The sequence below is a fragment of the Montipora capricornis genome, chromosome 3, assembly GCF_036669925.1.
Source record: "Montipora capricornis isolate CH-2021 chromosome 3, ASM3666992v2, whole genome shotgun sequence".
NCBI classification, from domain to species: Eukaryota; Metazoa; Cnidaria; class Anthozoa; order Scleractinia; family Acroporidae; genus Montipora; species Montipora capricornis.
In genome coordinates, this window is record NC_090885.1 from 42,776,204 (window position 1) to 42,784,894 (window position 8,691).

Consider the following 8,691-nt stretch of genomic DNA (forward strand, 5'->3'; position numbering starts at 1 on the left):
CCACCCCTGAAGACTCAGTTGATCTGCAGGCTCGAACTTATGGGAGCGCTCTTAGCAGCACGCCTAGCTAAGACTCCAGCAACGGAGTTGACGATGAAGATAGAGAAGATAACCTTTTGGAGTGATTCTACTACAGTTCTAAATTTGATAGGGCAGACCAGTTCCAATTACAAAGCGTTCGTGGGCAACCAAGTGTCTGAGATTCACACAATTATGAGTGAGCTGGAGTCCACCCTGGGGGCGGGCACGGTTTACTGGAGATGTGTTCCGACAGAGTACAACCCTGCTGATAACATCACCAGGGGACTACACCCAGCTCAGCTCAAAGAAGGAAGAGCGTCTGACAGGACGCTTACAGTACCGGAGCTGAGATCTGCTCAGAATTACCTAGTGAACAGGGCACAAGCTAAATCGTTTGGTGAGGAGGTATACGTACAGCTCTTAGAGAAGGGTCGAGAGATCCATAAACGGAGCAGAATCAAGTCCTTTGATCCGAGATTGGAAGATGGATATTTGGTTGTAGATGGAAGGCTACAGAAAGCCCAGGCCATACCATACAGTGCACGACATCCCAATATCATTGACTCACGTCATGAGCTTGCACAGCTAACACTGGACGAAAAAACGGATTTACGAATGTTTGCGAGTTGAGAAAATGTGTGGTAAATTTGGGGCTGTAAATTTGTATTAAATTTGCACTGACGGGTAAAGTGCGGGCAAATTTGTATTATTGTTTTTGAGGAATTTATGGACAAACGTAAAGTAAATGTAATGGTTTGATGCAAATTTTCTTAATATTTGCCACATGTGCAAATCTTTAATATTTCTACAAATTTGCTCAAATTTGCTTTCTTTACAAAGATAGCAGTTTGACTTGACTGTAAATGCAGACAAAAAATGTTGCAAAATCAATAGTTTGCAGCAATGTTTGCTCATATTCTTCAGGGATACCGAAAAAGTACATTTGCTTCTAATTTACTTGTATTTACTGTACGCGCCAAAATAATAAAGTGCTATAAATTTTACTATCCTAAATTTGCACATTTGCAGCATATACAAATTCATATTTGCCAGGGGGCAAATATGGTGATTTACATAACGTTTGCCTTACGGTCGAAAGCGCTGTGGTCATGACATATGCTACACCTTTGACTTATTTTGCTTCCGTGGTAAATTTAAAATCTCAACTGTTACAATTACAAGAGGTGGTCCAATTGAAATGATGTTTGTCTTTAGTCTTTAGCGACTGAATAATAATAACTGGAGGGTACGATGAAATACCACTGAAGTGAAATGAATATCAACTGATCAGAAATATATTAGGCAAATACATGATTAATTAGAGAAAGGTGGAAAACCGTTTTAGCAAAGTTTGTTCTTTATGTAGCTGAAATGAACTCATGAAATAGAGATCTGTTGGGCGGCTTTATGCCATTTTGGTAGTTTTACTGTTGATCACCAAGGGTAAATAAAGGTTTATCACTATCATCATTATCATTATTTTTATTGTCACAATTGATCCAACATGTTTGTCCAAAACTGAAAGTTATAACATTGTATATGGACAAAACGAAACAGGCTACCCAACTTCAGTCACTATTTGCCACAAAGAAAGCAAGCAAATTAACACATTTAATGGGCCTGGATGTCCAAGTACTAAAACTAGATTTTTCAAAGGGCAATTAATTTTGACGAAACGTAAGGTAAACAGACCAAAGCAAATCTACTGGAACAAAGGTCCAGGCCAGGGAAAAAACACACGCTGGATTCCAGTTCATCAGCTTGTCGAAAACGTCGGTACTTTCAAGATCAAGTGGAATGCCATTCTTCCATGCTTTCATCGATTCTGACTTTGTCTCTGCGTTTCGGGACAAGGGAAAGAAAACAGTTTGGCAAACATGGGATGTTTTTGAAGACGTCTCAAGCACTTTCGCCAAACTCAGTCAAAGCCCTTTGACATTCGATGATACTGACCTTCCCATCTTGGAAAAGTTTGTGGTAACAATTTACGAGAGATCGAGTGCAGCGCCGACAGTCAACGAGGCAAGACTTGACCTTTTTGCTCGAAAACAGAGATCCTACTTATCAATACCACCTACTCAAGCCTCCCTGAAGGAACATGCAAAGCGATCTGCCTACCAGGCCAGAATGATATGAGGTCAGACAATGGACCCCCAGGATAGGCAGACGAGGTGATGTGTGGCAAGTAAACTGGACCGACCTTCCTTCAATAGCAACAAGCTGCCAGGGGTTAACAAAGTGTGGGTGTAAGAAAGGTTGTAGCCGCAGGTGTAAATGTTACCGATGTGGTCTAACGTGTACAGCACTTTGTAGCTGCATGTGTCAGAAACTAAGGTAGCCTCCATAGTCAGAACAAAACAGTTTATAATGTCAAATGTAATTAGTGTATTCGTCAGAGAAAGAGCTATTTTGAAGGGAGTGAACTACTGGTTATAATGTTTCTAAATATTTTAGCACAAGAAAAGCCAAGCAACAGATTGCAGACTGGTATTTACACCAGTCTATAACCTAAAACAGTATGTGGTGAAAAGATGTATTTAAGTCTTGTAGACTTTGGCGGTTATATTGAAAAATGATATTATCCAAAAATATGCCAATAGTCTAAAAAAGAAAACAAAAGTAGCTCGATTGAATTAATTGCAAGAGGTTTCATGTTTATTTTTGTTCATTTTCATGTTTGTATCACAAAATGAACCGGTCTAAGTAGTGACAGGGTGCATTTAAGTCAGATAGACTTTGGACGCCATATTGGAAAACGACATAAACAAGAAATTCAAGTAGTTCATCGCCTGGGTTAATAGCGGAAAGACTGAAGTCTGTTTGTACTTAGTTTCATGCTTATATCGCAAAATGAGTTAAACTTTGTAAACAACAAGACAAAAACATTCTGTACACTTCTGGTGCGTAAAATAAGATACTAGCATAACGTTCAAATGGCGTGCACACAACGAGAACACATTCAGTTTCTTTATTGTTACTTGTAAGTTGTACTACCTAAAAGCAACATGGTTCAGTTATAAGTTTTTTTATGTTTAGACAATTTTACTGAAAATACACTTCCAGTGGTGGTGGGTACGGGCATTTGTCAGCAAGGTACACACCATGTACATTTTGCCAACTGCGCTCAAGCGAATTTTCAGGTTCTTCTATCCAAAAAGGCGAAGTAGTTTATAATGTCCCCAAACACCCACTCCACTGATGCTCTAACACGACTCACTGCAGTGTTGTATTCATTCTGTATAGGCGTGATCCTGGCTCCTTTGAATGGTCCTTGGAGGTGTATGTTAAGGGGGTAGGCCGGATCCCCATAACACACAAGGGTTGTCCAAGAGGAGACAACAAGTGACGTTGCAAGTCGGCAAGTAAACCGGACTCTGCCAGCATGCCGCTGTCTTGTCGTCTTCCCTCGATTGGGCCAAATAGATTAGCTATCAAACCATTTGGGGCCACAATTGACTGAAATTTTATCGCGTGGATCCTCTTGTGTCCGTTTTACAGAACTCTTTGATTTTCCCCAGGCCCAGAAACTGGCCTTGCGTAACGTAACTTGACAGTCGACAGAAGGAGGTTGTCGTCCCAGTTCCTTTCGGTCGCGAACGCCGTCGTCAAACCCACCCGTTGTCGTTGCGTAAGGTCTCTGTAGTTACCGCCAGACAGTGAAGCCCCTCGAACAGAAAATGGGAAACCTACCTGAATGTAGACTTGAAGTAGGGATGGTGTTCAGGAACACTGGAGTTGACAATGCTTGTTAAGGAGAAGCGTAACGAGGTCAAAGATTATGGCTGCTTGTTTGTTTGCATGAGTACAAGAGCTTGCCATCTTGAGTTGGTGAATATTCTTTCAACAGATCATTTCATTATGATCTGTGGATTGAGTGGATTTCCACCTCCCCCACCCCCTTTTTAAAGTAAAAATTAAAAAATGCTATTAAAAGTGCAATAGAAAACAAATATGTTTCCATCTCTTTGTTAAAAGTCCAATGAAATAATATATAGCAAGAAAAGTCACAAATAAACTCGTTTATCCCTGTAAAACCTCGTTTTGATTCTTACAGCCGAAGTCTTTGTTGCGCAATGCGCGTTTTCAAAACTTTGATTCACATTGGTTTTTCTGCTCCATCCGTCAAACAGTGTGCACTGAGCCAATAAGGATCTCGTCCTGTTTTACCTAGTGCAGTCACCTAGTGCAGTCACCTAGTGCAGTCGACAGAAGCCAGTCGACTGCACTAGACAAAACAGGCCGAGATCCTGATTGGCTCAGTTCACACGCATTAAAGAATTTTTGAGCCGCCATTTTGTATAGCAATCGCAAACACGATGAAAAGGCAGAGCTCCCTTGACACGTTCCTCTCAAAAAAACGGTAAGCAAAAGTTACATTTAATAAGCTGTCAATGATATTTTATTACTCAATGTACTCTACCGAATAGCTAAAAGTATCAATTCATAGAGCGGATTCTTATATCATTTTAGCGACAATACTGGTGCCAGTTCTGTTGGTGAATGCGCTGAAGCCGAATTCAATGAAGCTACAGAAAATCTAGAGCCTCCCGCTAAATCTCCGACTATTTCACGTAAGTAGCATGAATTGAAAATATTTATTTGTATGTGATATTTTCATATTGATAGCCCTGGAATGTCATGTGTGGAAAAGGAAAAGTTACATTCGTATCTCGTCGGGATGCATATCAATAATAATAATAATAATAATAATAATAAATGTATTTATTTTCGGATAGAAGTGCGCAGTTAACGTTTGATGTTAGACACTTACGATAATACTTGTGGTCATGAATACCTCGTTCCGAATGATTCCGCCTCAATTGTTGGGCTGTATGACAAAAGTCGCATTGTTCAGATATCGGCAAACACGTTAAATTACACGGATAAAGTGCAGTTTCTCAATAACTGTTAGCGACCGACCCATGCATCCTCCGATCTTGACACTCAACGATGGAAATCAGGAAATCAGATCGGGGAAATCAAATTTCAAGTTAAATGACTGGATCAACGAAAATGGTTTAACTTAGCTTACAGTACTGATCCAGACCACACCGAAGCATGGTGTATGACGTGTTTGCTTTTCTTAAGAGAGAAAGAAAAAGAGTCACTAGGAGCATTTGTAAAAACTCTATTTCCAGATGTCCAAAGAGAAGTTGGATGGCCACGAAACCACAGAGTACCACAAGAAAGCTTTTGACCGCGCATATTCTATACGAGCTCAAGTGACAGATATGGAAAAATGCATTGACGCAGAGATCGACTCGGTGAGAATGCAGAATATCCAGTCTAATAAAACAATATTGCCTCATATTGTAGATGCTGTTGTGTTGTGTGCAAAGCAGCAAATTGCTTTTCGTGGACACAGGGATGATCGTATAGAGTCCGCTGAAACACCTCACGGAAAATGAAGGGAATTTCATCACTATCTTACGTGTTCTCGCAGAAAGCAACCCTCAATTAAAAAAAGCATCTGGTAACGGGACCATTAAGTGCGCGCTACACAAGCAAAACCGTACAAAATTAAATAATTACAGTTATGGCTGACTTGATTCGTGACTATTTCCGACAATGTCTTGAAAACACCCCCCACTTTGCATTGCTTGCCGACGAAACCACATCTGGAGGACGTGAAGTACTGTCGGTATGTCTTCGCCTGCTTGACTTTGCAGACCTGTCCAATCCTATACAGCGCGACCTGTGTGGCCTGCCTAGAACCAATGGATCAGTTATAATAGCCACAACAATACGGGATAGCTTACAAAGGCGGAAGGTAGATATTGCTAATTTTCGTGGTCAGACGTACGACACGACAGCGTCGATGAGTTCTAACAAGAATGGAGTACAAGCGGAAATTGCTAAGTATGCGCCAGACGCAGAGTACCAAGGTTGCTGTCTCTATTCTCAAAATCTCGTTATCTGTCATGCGTGTTAGATAAAATTAGTGCAAAATATGATGGATTGCTGTCGTGAACTCTACAGTTTCTTTGACAATTTTCCGAAACGACAAAGCTTTATGAATATCGTCATTGATGCACATTCTCCAGAGAGCAAGAAACGAAAGTTGAAAAACGTATGCAAAACGAGATGGGTCGACCGACACTCAACATTTGAAACCATCTTCGATCTGTACGAGTACATAGTCCTCACCTTGGATGAAATCTGTGAGCCAACAGATGACGACCGGTTTTACCCGAATGACGAAGAATGGAGCTGGGACGCCAAAAACTAAAACACTTGCAAATGGACTGCGGCATACTATGAGGAGCTTTGGGCATATCTTCAACTTCGTCTGTGCAATAGAAATGTTGGAGCCAGTGCTACCATTAGTCTCGTCCCTAAAAGGTCACCTTGTAGACATATATTTTGGTTTTCAGACGGTCAAAGACGTCACAAGCTTCTACAGTGAAATTCGCAATGAAATCGATTTGTGGTTTTTGCACATTCACCAGAAAGTATTGGATCTTTCTGAGCTGGCACAATCTACCGAAGAACGTCCACGTGTGTGTAGTATACAGCGGAACCGGAATAACACCCCGGCAGAGTCAGTCGCAGTTTACTTGAAGCAGGCGGTGGCAAAACCTTTCCTGGACGTCATTTGTTCAGAACTGGAATGCCGATTCAACAAGGAAAAGCAGGCACACTATGAGCTTTGTGCTCCCATTCCTACAGTAATCGTTACCAAGTCATGTGAAAGAACAGCAGAACTTGCGAAGGTACTGCAAGGGAAGTGGGAACACTTGCTACCGATCTCTGAAAGTGCTCTCTTTCGTTGGAAAAGTTATTGTGAGCAGCAGGCGTTAGACAATGTATCTGTCAGATGCCTTTTGTCAAAACATGCTTATAACTTGTTTTTCCCTAATGTCAGGGAGCTTCTCAAGATACTAGCTGTACTGCCAATAGGCAGCACGGAAGCGGAGCGATCATTCTCCTGTGTAAGAAGGGTACATACGTGGCTTAGGAGCATTGCCACAGTGTTCGCATCCATCGCGATCAGGTGTGCGACAATTACATGGCAATGCATTCAAGACGAATGTTGTCAGCTTCCCTCCTCAGCCAATAATCAGGTTGTAAGTATGGTATTCTTAGTTTACTGAATTGGAGGAAACATCTTCTAACAAGACACACTAATAGTGAAGTTGTTTCGTCGTTCAAATTGAGTTCAATATTTCGCGGTTCCGGCCATGTAATTACAGTAACAGTAAATACACCAATGCTGCCTCTTTATGGACGGACCATCAGGTATTTTAAGGGGGTGGGTTGGATTCAGCTTTTTCGTCTTGCGCGACTTTTTTCTGGGGTATCATTTGTGCTAGATTTTTTCGTATGCCATGGCTTTGCATGATTTTTTATTTTTATTTTCCCCATTCAGGTTGACAGCTTGCATGATTTTTTGAGGGGGATTTCTGCTGCCCCTCGCCCCCCTAGAATATCTAATATTCCGTTCCTTATCCACCCCCTTTTTAAAATCCTGTATCCGCCCCTGAGGAATGTTCCATGATATGGTACAAACTTTGTTGTCTCAAGCAACTAAATGCGCAGAGAATACAGAACTTTTGTGCACCAAAAGAGACTTTGGGAAAGACTTGCGCAGTGTACGAAGAAAACGCTGAAAGCGGTGCTGAAAGATAGAGTCGTCCCTAAAGAAGCACTGAGGACATCTCTGGTTGAAACAGAGGGAATTCTCAACAGTCGACCAATCACCCCGGGATCTTCTGATGCAGGAGATATTGGAGCATTCACTCCGAACCACTTATTGTTTCTGCGTGCAAACCCGAGTTATGAAGATGCCGTTGTTACTGATAGAGAGGCTAACTCCACAAAGCTGTGGCGACAGCCCCAAGCCCAAATTTCTTCTGGAGACGTTTCACCAAAAAGTATCTTACTAGCCTGACGGAGAAAAAGAAGTGGAACGAAAAAAGACAGAATCTGAAAGTGAGAGACGTTGTACTTTTATCTGAATCGAATCAGCAACGTGGTATTTGGCCGTTGGGCAGGGTCGTGTCTAATCATCCTGGACGAGATGGAAGAGTCCGTGCAGTTACTGTCCGAATTCGAAGTGGAGAATTCAAAAGACCAATAACAAAACTTTGTTTATTAGAAGAGGCGGAAGTTTAGATTTATTTCTGTAATCGTCTCGACATAGTACCCAGTCTGGGGGCGGGGATGTGCCTTCCGCTCTTGCAAAACGTCGTAAGAACACGTTATGTTTTCTTTTTGAGCGAGTTGAGTTTTGAGCGTCCAGTAATACTTATCTAGCGTTGAGTTTATAATACAGTCCTGTGGTGTGATATAACGAACCAGTGTGATAAGAATGTCATTCGGGCACGTCACTTTATTGACAATTCAAATAACACTAACATTTATTTTAGCGTGCTTTACAATTAGTTTTGCTAGATTAATGCGATACAATAAACTTGACTACTTATAAGAGAAACGGTATCATACTTTGATACTTATATCGATGATGGGTCAAAAAATATCAAAACGGGTCATATGTTAGGTGCAATGACTGTTGAATCATCAGGTGCAGCAATTAGTCCACGTGTTTCGACAGGACCAAAATCTTATAGTTTTAGTCGCTGCGACAAAAAAAATCAACCAGCGAAGACTGTATGAACAATATCGTACGGTTATTAACAAATCAAAGTTATAACGTCACAACACCGCTGT

At 41.3% G+C, this 8,691-nt stretch overlaps 1 pseudogene; it reads left to right on the top strand.

Annotated features, from left to right (window-relative positions):
* The first annotated feature begins 6,215 nt into the window (after positions 1-6,215).
* Positions 6,216-7,081, top strand: LOC138040313 (52 kDa repressor of the inhibitor of the protein kinase-like; annotated as a pseudogene).
* The last annotated feature ends 1,610 nt before the right edge of the window (positions 7,082-8,691 follow it).